Raw genomic sequence first — 12,326 nt, forward strand, 5'->3', positions numbered from 1 at the left:
CGGACACTGTGCTTAGCTCCTGGTCTTGCATGTTTGGATGTAAATTGGTCAGTTCTTGCTTAGGGGAAAGTAATTTCAAGCTCAGAGTGCATATTCATAGATACTAATCAATGAAAAAGGGAATAAAATTATTTTTAGTCATGTGAGAAAACACAAACTGTTTTGTAGTGTACGGGCTTGTTCTAATGCCTTGTCCTTGGTGTGTCCTAGCTCATGCTCATGTTAGTAGAGCATGCTTATAAGTCACCTGCTTGTAGCAATTAGATTTGACCATAATTACATGCTCTAGTTGACAGACACTATCTCTGAATGAAGTTTTGATTTTTTTTTCATATTCTAAATATAAAAAAGGACCAGCCTTGATGAGAAATTCTAGTTACCTTTTCCAGTGTAAGTCAAGAATAACAGTGGTAATCAGGGGAGATCTTTCTACCTGTTTTACTCCAGTGGAAACCCACAGATTTTACTGGGATTGTTGGAGATTTGTCCTGGTGTAATTGAGAAAATCTGGCTCATGTGTTGACTGTTAGGTTTTTCCTAAACACATCTTACGTGTTTCAGTCAATGTATCTTATCCAGAGCACAAAATCATTAAACCAGAAAGAAATGTTAAATCCTAGAAAACCATACAGGTTGTCTGATTTTCATTTCTAATTTCATTGACCTTGACCAATACAAGTCCTTTTGTGTCATCCTTGCTTACTTTATCTTTTCTTGCCCTTAATCCTCTCTAGGTTTTGTAGGAGGGTGTTTGTGTTAGGTGTGGTGGTGGCTGCTCAGCAGATGTGGACCTCCCAGCTAAAGTCAGAATGGTGATGGACAGCTAGAAAATCTCTGTCAGCTGGGTTTTTATTCTAATGTCTGATGATAATGAAAAAACCCAAAACCTCACACCAAAACTGAGGAGGATTTCTGGAGTTTTTCTCTGGCTGTTTGTCATGGTTTAACTGTAGCAGGCAACTAAGTGCCACACAGTCGCTTGTTCCCCCAGACCCTGGTGGGGTGAGGAGGAGCATTGGAAAAAGATAAACCCCATGGGTTGAGATAAGAACAGCTTAATAATTGGAATAAAATACAATAATTGTAATGAAAAGGAGAGAGAGAGAGAGAGAAGAATAAACCCCCAAAGGAAAACCAACAAGTGATGCACAGTACAACTGCTCACCCTCCACTGACCCATGCCCAGCCAGTCCCCCAGCAGCAATCAGCACCTCCTGGCCAACACCCCCACCCCCAGTTTATATACTGAGCATCAATTCTATGGTATGGAATATCCCTTTGGCAAATTTGGGTCAGCTGTCCTGGCTCTGCTCCCTCCCAGCTTTTCATGCACCTGCTCACTGGCAAAGCATGGGAAATGGAAAAGTCCTTGATTTAGAGTAAGCACTACTTAGCAACAACTAAAACATCAGTGTGTTATCAACATCATTCTCATACTAAATCCAGAACGCAGCACTGTAGCAGCTACTAAAGAAAATTAACTCTGTCCCAGCCAAAACCAGGACACTGTTCTGTCTTTGATCCGTATAAATCCAGACTTGTTAAGACTGTTTCATCATATATTTTTGCCTATTTTGCATACTGCATTATACATCCATCCAGGATAAGAATAATGCAAGGATAACTCCAAGTATCCAGCTGTTTTTTTGTAGTAGAAATTATTATGTGATGCTGAATTAATTAGTTCTTAATGCAGATGAAACTGTTTCAAATAAACACTTGGAAAAAAGGACAGCGATGACAAAAATTAACTGGTTATGCTAAAATTAAAAAAATAAGACTAAAAATGCTCTATAGTTTTGCAGCACAGTAAGCTTTTTTCCAGCACTGCTAATATGATTTTTTTAGGAATTTTAGAAAGGGGGCTACATTTACTTCATGCTGCCTGATTAGAAGTTTTGCCCTTTTATACGTTTCAACTTGGTATGTTTGCCAAGCACTCTTAATACTCCAATCAATTTAAATTTGCAAGACTCCTGATTCTAACAGAAGCCATTGGCACATCATGTGATCCTGCAAGCTAAAAATACCATTCTCTATGGGGCTTACTTATTTCATGCTTCAAAGCCTAAGAAATGTTTAAGAGAGGGGGAAAAAAATAAGTTTGCACTTTGCGATACCAGTAACTTACTGAAGGAAACATACCTGATGCTTTTCATGGGGTCTTGGGGATCCACGGAGTCATGGAATGGTTTGGGTGGGATGGGACTTGAAAGACCATCTAGTTCCGACCCTCTGCCACGGGCAGGGACACCTCCCACCAGCCCAGGTTGCTCCCAGCCCCATCCAGCCTGGCCCTGAGCACTCCCAGGGATGGGGCATTCACAGCTGCTCTGTGCAGCCTATGCCAGTGCCTCACTGCCCCCACAGTGAAGAATTTCTTTCTAATATCTGATCTAAATCTATCCTGTTTCAGTTTAATGTTTTGTTGTTGCAGTAATGAATTATTTGTTTCGTAGAAGTGCCTGAATCGGAGCCTTGTCTCGCTATGCACACTCACAGAATGAGAGATAATGTCTGTATACAAAAGAGCATTCCCTCTACTGAGGCACTGGAGGGTGAGACTGGGAAGCAGGATGGGGCACAGTCACAAACCTGTCGTCAGCAGGGATAGGAACAGGACCGGCTCTAACATCTTACTTGCTTAATCCATGCTGCCAACCTTCAAATTTTTAATTAAATGGTGTTGTCCTGCCCCAGATACAGTAGCTGAAAGATAGCTGCAAAAATAGCCTTGAGTCTGCTCTGAACTGTGACTCTTCATTTTAGAGTGTGTTTTAATAGTTTCTGTGTGGCCATCCAGACTTTTGCTTTGGCCTATTCTGAGCTCATTTGGCTCCACCATTCACTCACTGTGCATGTGTGCAAGTGAATAGTAGTGGAGTGCTTGAAATCTGACTGCTGAAGTCTTTTGCTGCAGTGGCTCTGTGTTTGCCTTCATGATCATCGTACAAAATGCTACAGAGAACTTTAAAATCTGCCCTCTGTTGCTCAGCACTCATTCAGAGCTAAGGAACCTGGAGAAACTCTGTGTTCCTATGGGCTTTTTCTGTTTTACTGGCATTGCATTGGTATTAACCTTTGCAGTAGCTACAAGGTACAATCTTATATTTTGAGTACCTCTAAAATTGTTCCTTGCATCTTGCTGTCCCAGCTGCAGGTAAACATAACAGTGAGCCTTAGCAGTCTGTTTGAAGGGGTGCAAAGGTGATGAGGCAAACTCTGCAATGTAATACAAATGATATTATAAGGGAGAATGACCTTCAAGCGGCAGCTTGGGAGGTTCATTTTGGGAATTTTCATACAGGTAGTGCTGTACTGGAGTGGGGAACAGCAGAAACTCCATCTGTGGTTTTCAAGAGTCAGCTGGATAAAGCTGTGGCTGACCTGATCTGACATTGGCCTTGGTACCACTTTGAAGAAGAGGTTGGTAAGAAGGAACCTTTGAATGTCTCCACCAGTTCTATGTCTGTATGTCAGAACAGCTGCTTTTTATAAATACTGATTAATGAACAGTGTTTAATTAGTGCCCAGCACTGTGGGTTTCCAGCAGTGTTACTGGTGGTATTGAGAAGGTAGCGTGTTTGTGTTGTGGTGGGTTTTTTCTTCTAATTTTCATCTACTTCTTCCCATACAGGGAATCAGGCAGCAGGGCAGAAGTGATGCTACTGTATAAAGAACTTACTCTGTAGGCTTAGCTTTTGCACTTGACTGTGTGTGAGCACATACTTGCATGCAGAACAGTAGGATTCAGAATGAAGCACTTTTTCCTCCGTTTGTCCTTCATGTTTGAGGAGCTGAGCTTGACTTCATTCTTTACACTTGGAATATTTTTCTTTACTTGTGGTGTTCCTTATTCTGTAAGTATTTGTGCCCAGTCCCAAGATGTGATGTTTGAGACAGGATAAGCTCTCATTCACCTCTGTAGGTCTAACCTCTCAGAGTTGTGTAATCTGGGAAAGCCTGCATGATGGAAGAACTGTTTTTGATTCTTGTGAGAGCTGCCTCAACAGTGCTAAATGCTCCAGTGTATTGGAGCTCCATACTAGTGGAGTCAGTTTTAACATCTGTAGTCCTTGGGGGGAAGAGTTACCTGCTTGCTGGTGTGTCTACTCTCTGCTGCTGCGACTGAAGCAGTATGCAAAGCCTGGGCTCTCTTTGACCTTCAGAAGGAACCATAAGAAACATTTTGTAGCTTCTGATGGGCTTTTCCATTTTGCCTTTCTGGGCCGTTTTGTGACCCCTAAAGGTTAACTTAGTTCTGATAGATCCAGGAGAACTTAAAGCTGATGTGATGTAGATGAGAAAGTGGGAGGTAAAGTCTGATGCAAGCAGCTAGAGGGTTACTTAGAATTACCTCGTATAGTGAAGCATTTGACTGAGTATGGTTGTCCTGGCAGGATCTTAATATAATTTGCAAGTGGTGAGAGTTCCCTAATGGGATGAACACTCAAAGATTTAAGAACTAAACAGAAATTTGCACTTTGGGCATTAGGTGATGTTTTCAGTCCTACAGTCTTTTTGTTGAGAGGATTTTCTGTGCAGCCAGCATCTCAGGGTTGTTGGAAAACCTGGAGATAGTTTGCTCTTTGTATGTTAATGTATTCTGTTCCTACAAACAACATGACAGTAAAAAAGGAAAAAGGAATTTTTTTAGATGGCCTGAGGAAAATCTTCCTTGCAAAGTTTAATAAGGATCAAATTAGAGCAAATAACATTTGATTAGCTCCAGAAAGGCCAGCTTCATAGGACTAATCCTTGGCTTTTTTTTCTTCCCTTGAACTACTTAGTCATCAGGCAGTGATAGGATTGCTTTCATCTGCTGGAGGCAGGAAACAAATGGGATGCTGAGCAAAACACTATCATCCTTCCTTCCATATTTATCTCTTCTGTGTGGAGCAAAAGAAGTTAAAACTGTAACATTTGTTTAGGTATGGCCCTTGGTGATGAAGAGTCCCACTACAATGGGTGCAAACTGTGCTAATTAAATCACATGTTTATTCTCCAGTGAAGCTTATTTGCTCTCCATCTAACCACTTCTTAAGTCTCTGCTTCTGAGTTAAATAGAAGTCTGAGCTTGCTCAGTAGACCATGTCCACTGCTGCTATGGGTGATGTGCAAGCTGGGGTGAGGAGAAGGCTATTGTGTGATCCCCAGTGGTGGAACAGGGATGTGACTTGTATGGGTGCATTGTTAAAGGCCAGCATTCCATAGTTGAACGGTAGTTGTTGCACAGGTCTAGGATAACTTCTAGAAAGGGTTTTAGGTCAGCTGAATAAAGAACTGCAAGTGCTTGGAAGCTTCCACAGGAAAAGGTAGTAATGTTTTTAGGGTTAAAGGTGTGTGTGGTGTTGTGTGGGTTATTTTTTGTTTGTTTGCTATTTTAAAAAATTGTTGGGTACCTTTGATAGTGATCTGTCTCTTGAAATTCTGTGTAGGGTGAAATTGAACAAAGGCAAGTAGATGGATTTTTAACTATTTTTGCTCAGCTCTTTTGCAGAGCTTTGGCTTTTCATCAGTAAAAGAAGATTTTCCTGTCTTTCTGGATTCTATTATTATTTTGTCTGGAAGAAGTTTTTTATGGTGAAAGAGGCATCAAGTGAAAGTATGCCATTCCTAATTCTAGTAGCAGAGCCTGCTTCTTCTTTCTTTTTAACTCAGATACAGCAACTGAATAAGAGAACAAATACGCGGGCTCATTTAACGTTCTGGTGATTTGAAGCAGACAAAGTTCATGTTAAATTTACTTTGTCCCCTAAAAGATCAGCTTGGTGAGACATGCCCTTCAGGGATAAGTTCCGCTAATCATAAATAAAACATGCGTTTTCCAAGGAAGACAAAGGAAGGAAACAACTGAAAGATTCAGCAGTAAATTAAGACTATTGCTTTGGTTTTCTGTGGTACTTCTTAATAGTATTGATGTCAGTTTTGGTTGATGCAGGCAAAGGTTCTGTTTCCACCTCCTCCCAGCTAACTCCTTGAATTTTGGTTTATACTGGTGTGAAATGACTTGAGGTGTATTAAGTAGAGTATTTTTTTTTTCCTTTCTTTTCACCTCCTAGTATTTAATTATGCTTTTGTAAGGGTGCAAGAAAGAAAATGCAAATCTGAGATCAGATTGTCTGCTAGTTATAGTAACTTCTCTTGCATTGTATTATTGCAGCTGCTGGATCTCTGCCTCTCGGACAGCTTTATTATACAGTAAAAACTGTGTGACGCAGGAATCAATGCCTTACATAATCAATCAACCTTCCTCAGGGAGGTTCTCAGGCTTTTGCTGGAATGCTAGCAAAATGTTTATTTATCAAAGATGATTTTTTTCTTTCTTTAGAAAGACTCTTTAACTGCTGGATGTAGATAATGTCCCATAGACTGTAAACCAGATACTAAGGTTAACACAAACATTTGATTTGCCCAGCTAAGCTGGTGAAAACCAGGCACATTTTCTAGAAAATAACAGAATTTGGAGGAGTTGTTCTTGCCTTGCAATTAAATGAAATAAAATGCAGTATAAAAGTATTGCTGTGCTTGACCCTTTAGTAGGAACTTTATGGTCCTCTTCAGGAGGAGCTGACTCAGGTGTGCAGCGAAGTACATTGATCCAAGAAGAACGCCTCTCCCAGTGAGTTTGATTTTGTACCAGGCATTTGAAAAATGGAAAAAAGACATGAGCAGCAGTGAACAGTGGTTATAAATATTCCCTTGTGGCTTGGCATTTACTTCAGACTGTTTTCTTCAGACCTATTGCACTGTTTTGGATGACTTAGCAATAACCAAGCTGCTTGTTCTGTGGCCAGATGTCCACACAGCAGATGATGCTTGTCATGAGGATCCACACTGATAACAGGATGGTGGGAATGTTTTGGTTGATTCTGCTCTGAAGTGAAGGCAAAGAGGAAAGCAGTATCTTTTTGCTTCAATGTTCACCTTTCTGTTAATAATAGAAAGTAGAGCTGCTTCTTGCAGCGGTGTATGGTGCGAAATCTGGACTTCATGCCTGGATGATAGGAATGTGCTTTTGGTGGATAGCAATTACACATTATTATCCCTTATCCCCTTATTCCATTCATTGGAGTTTGGAAGAATTTGCCTGTCAATGCCAGCAGAGAATTGCTGTGAAGATTTCAGTCCTTAGACTCTATAGGTATTCAGGTCAACGAGAATTTACTAGTCTGCGCTTCCCATTCCTCAGGCCTCTTGCTTCCAAGGAAATACACAGCAGCAGCAAGCCTTCTGCAGAATTGCATGTCTAAATCATAGATGCCTTGTGAAATAGATTGCGTAATGGAATGAGCACTGCTGTAATCCTAAGTAATCACCAATATGCAGGCATCTCAGGGGAGGAAAAAAAAGACTCTGTGAAATCATTTTTTATTAAAACAGTAATGAAGTAGATTGTCTGGTGCGTGCATCACTGGATTAGTCACATTGGGTTGGAGCAGAAGTCATTATTTTTGGCTGAACTGTTTCATATTAACAAACAGCAAAATTATACGCATGTTTGATTACTTGGAGGTGTACTAATTGGGCAGGTGAGAGCACAATCCTGGCTTTACTTCAAGAAGGGTATTTTTTTCCTGATACTTTGTTTCTCAATCTTATTGACACAACAGCACGATAATCCAAAGTCTTCATGGAACATTTAATAGTTTTGATCTTTAGGTAATTTCCACTAAGTGTTTTGGTGAAGCATGGGTGACTTTGCAGAGGGTAACGATGTTTTCCAGTGATCCATTCAGCAGGCTTTGGTTTAGTCCTGCCACTGTAAGTGTGACTTGTAGTTTCCTGCTTTTGAGTGATAGTAAACCAAATACATGTCCCATTTTGCTTGGGATCCTTTTTATTGCCTGATGAAGGGCACAATGCTGCTGCCTGTGGAGTGTGGGATATGCTGATTTTAATAGACTGAAGAACTCCGCATTCTGGAATATCTGAAATGGCTTTAGGATCTTACCCATGCTCAGAGTGTAGCTGAGTCATTTGTACCTTATATCCTGCAGCCCTGATGCTCTTCTGTGCCAGCTCAGTCTCTGATACACTTTCTTGTAGTGGCTACTCCTGTCCAGGTCTACCTTTTGGGTATTCCTCGAGCAAATCAGAGCATCTTGACTTGAGGCTAACACCAACTTTTTAGCCCTTTCCCACCTCTGCATTGAGGAGAAAGGGGCATAGGGGCCAGGCAGCAACTTGCATAATTCAGATGGAGAGAAGTTTCAGACAATGGGAGTCCAGCCATGTCTGCACGTGGAAATGTGTAAACCTCCAGATATCCACGTGATTTCTAGCCCCCTGTGGCTGTTTGCTGCTGCTGTTGGTACTCGATGTTGCTTGGGACAGCTCTCTATCACTCCTTTTTTTGTGGTGCGCAAGCTGCATGCCAGCTCTGCAGAGAAGATGGGCTTGGTAAACTTAAATCCGTTGTGCAAATAATCTTGCCTCTCATTTGGCTTGTTCAGTCTTTTTAGAGGAAACTTTCATACTTCAAAGTGAGTCCAGTGAAATACCACAAGTGCTAAAGGCTGCTGAAAATGCAGGTGCAGTCTGATGAAGGCTCTTCATCAGGCAGAGGACAAGCTGTCAAGCTTGCACCCCAGCTTTGCACTTGCTGGGTCACATTTACTCTGCCTGATTAAGACAGTGCGGTGCAGTGTCTGACCCCTTGGAGTGAAATGGAGCTTAATTATTCTCCCCAAAGGTTCCCTGTCAGCAGAGTCGGTGCATCCTCCACCTACAGCAATCCTGAATGTTGTGTGATAGTTTTGCCCAAATACCAGGGCTCTGCCTGTGGGAGGGGTTTGGCACGTGTCCATGCTGCTTAGTCGTCTAAATACTTAGTCAACCCAAGGGGATTTAGAAACAGTTGTGATCTTGCTAGGCTTCTTGTTTGTAAACCACCTAAACACTTCAGATTTCTTCAACTGATCTTGTGAATGAAATACTTCAATTGCAGGTTTTGGGTATAACGCAGTGTTTGGAAAACTTAGTTCATCAGCCACAGGATTACATCTTCTGTTGTTGCTGTGCAGAATAAGTATATTCCCACTATATGATGCTAGGGTAGGCAGAAAATGGGGGAGAAGAATCAGAACTAAGGCTGTCTGAACCCAACTTCCCAATTTATTTTATTCTGCTGTCATTGCTGAAGTATCCTCATTCTACTCATACGGCTTTGGTTTGGTATGGTTGGCAGGGCAGAGTTAAGGTTATGAAATGCACTAAACTGCATATCCATCACAGGTTTGGATTTGCAATCTTAACTCAGAAGTTCCTATGCTTGCTTTGTATCTGACACTGTAATGAATATGAATGTATAGTGAATATTGCCCTGAAACTGAGGAACATGTTTTAGATTAGCTGCTTGTATTGATCACATCCTATTTTTAGGTGAAAAAATGTTAAAACTTGACTGTCCTTTACTTTAACCTTAACTTACTGATGTGCACTCTGAACTTATTTTGATGTCGTGGTTTTTAGGTTTTTTGGTTTTTTTTTTCCCTGAGTGTTCATGTGAGAAAGACTATACAGCCTCAGCCAAGTTCAAAGGATTACTTTTTTTTTTTTTTTTTTTGTTATTGGTACTGTTCCCCATCCATTGCTGTTTAGAGGTGTTGGTTTGCCACTGGGAGGTGCCCATATTGTTGACTGAACGCTGCTACTCTGCTTCCTTTTCCCACCCGCATCAGGCATGCTTTTTTATCAATAAATTCTGGGCAACAAGCAGCGCAGTGTGAAGAGCAGCCAACTGAGGCAGGACAGATCTCAGATGTGAGCAGTGGCTTTATCACATAACACCCAGCTGGGAATTTTCCAGCTGACAGATGCCAGAAGACAGCAATTTGTTAGAGGGATAACATTCTTGTGAGAATGCTTCATCTGAACTGACAAATGAGGAATAACTTTCAGGTCAAAGAAGAAATTCTGATCAGAGGGAATAACCAGTACCACAGTGCTAGGGATATGCTGCTGAAGTGTGAGGCTCAAAACTTGTTTTTTGCAGGAATTTTCAGTAAGGCCAGATGCAAAATCCTGCCTCTGGGATGGAGCAACCTGCTGCATTGGTGTAGGCTGGGTACGCAGTAGCTCATCTGGGCAGGGCATGGTGTTCCCAGGGAGCAACGCGGTGAATGTGAGTTGGTGCGTTCTCTTGTGGTGTTGAAGGCTGCGTTAGCTAGAGTGTAATCAGCAAACTGAGGGAAGTGATTAGTTCCTTGGTCTCAGCACTGGTGAGGCCACATCTGGACTACAGTTTTGCACCTTCTGCCCGCTGGTTTGGGACAGGTTGCCAGACTAGAGAAAATGCAGGGAAGGCCACCAAGGTGGTCGGTGGGCCGGGGCACAGCATGTCGTTACGGCCTCCAGTTAGTTAAAAGATGTGTTGTATATAAGATGGAGTTAGACTCTTTTCAGAGCAGCACAGCAGAAGGACATGAAATAGGGGTCGGCTGGGGAATTTCCATCTTTGGAGACATTCAGAACTTGACTGGATGAGGCCCTGGGCAACCTGACCTAACTGTAATGTGGAGTCCTGACCTGAGCAGAAGGCTGGACAAGCACATGGAGGTCCCCTCCAACCCTAGTTACTCTGTCATTGTAATTTAGATATTGGTCTTCCAAGTCCTGCTGTGTGCTGCCAGCTCTAGGGTGATAGCTGTTGTAGGGTAAGGTTGTCCCTCTCCTGTGGGAGTAGGAGGAGCCTGCTTTTCTACTGGAGTGGATGAACAGCCTGTTAAGGAAGAGACGTCCCTTCTCTGCTGGGCTGCTGGAGTGCAGGATGGGTTCCCTGCTCCCAGAGAGCAGCGCCTCTCTTCCTGTTTTGTTGTGATAAATGTTGTAGGCTCCCAGCTTGACATGAAAATCTTAATGTCTGTGTTCTGGGCAGCTCTTGCAGGATGCCCTGTAGGCTCTAACATCAGCCTTGACTATGGAGGAGAGGAGAGACCTGGGCTGTGGGTAGGGAAGGGTGATGAAGTGATAAGCATGTGACCTGTACATGCAGATGGCTTGTGTCCAGAGGAAAAACATAGCTGTAAGTCATAGCCTGCTGAACCACATGTTCTGTGCCATGCAGTCATCACCTGCACAGCTTGTAGGGGGAAGGGAGGAGCTTTATCATAAAGGCGTATGCTGCTCCAAGACACTCTGCAAGTTTATGGGAATAAACTTGGTGCTTACATTGGGCCTAAAATCAGAAGGAATCTTTCTATCGGGTGTCTTGTTGTCGGAAAGTGTAGTAATGTGGAGGAGATGGGGCATACCTGCCTTGTCCTTTGGCAAGGCTTGTCTTCAGGAAAAGCTGTGATCCATTGCTTGTTCAGCAAATGAGAATCACATCCTAGCTGTTGGAGAGTAAAATTTAAACTGTCTGGGCCAGTCGACTAGATCCAGTATAACAATTTTGTGTCCTGTTAAGGTCGCTGCAGTGCCTTTCTGAAAGAAGATGGGTGATGACCTCTGCAGCTAAATCAAGTATATGATATGTCCTCAAATACTGACAACACAGGCTTGTTCAATACAGGACAGAGGACTGAGGTGATGTATAGCATCAGTCTTCAAAACAGTAAAAGCAAGGGAATGAACTGTTGTCCATCTTCCTTGAAGGCATGGACAAGAAGTATTTGGGTTGAGACTATGATGAGATATTTAGGTTACACTTCAAGAAGGATGGGTCAGTGTTCGAAGGTGCAGAGATGGATCTCTGACTCTTCCATATCAGTCTAGACAAACCTCTGTTTGGTTGTGTCCTGGACCAAGAGAGGATAAACTGACACCCAACTGCATTTCTATGCATGTTTATGTATGTTGGAGCAGAATACATTGGCAGCATCAAGTACTATGCCACTACTAAACATTGGTAGTTTTCCCTAAAATCCATGGAGCTGATTCACCTGCTTGAAGGACTCCTTGTTTCAGAGGCATAAAGAAGTTAGAGAGGGGTGTCTGAATGCTTCTGGCTTTATGGCATGAAGCATGAGGTAGAAGTGAGCAGGAGGCAAGGCCACAACTACCCCTTCTGTTTCAACCCTTCTTCAGGTTTGCAGCTGTTCAAGTGAAAACAGCATGGCTCCTGCTGTCCTCCAGAAGGCCTGTGCTAGGCACAAGACAGCTTGACAGCTTCTGGGGCGGCTGCACAGTTGTGAAAAATGTGGACAGGAGAACAAGCTGTTCCACTTCAGGTCTCTGAAGTGGATTTGTGATGTCGGCACAAAAGCCAGTTCTGTCCTGAAATCAATCTGCTGCTTTACAGAAAGTGAAGGTGTGAGCGCTGCATTTTGCCATAGGGGTGTTCAAGACGGGTGCATTCTTTGTCTGCCTGGGCAGGTGGTTGA

Source organism: Falco rusticolus, chromosome 7, assembly GCF_015220075.1.
Source record: "Falco rusticolus isolate bFalRus1 chromosome 7, bFalRus1.pri, whole genome shotgun sequence".
Classification (NCBI taxonomy): domain Eukaryota; kingdom Metazoa; phylum Chordata; class Aves; order Falconiformes; family Falconidae; genus Falco; species Falco rusticolus.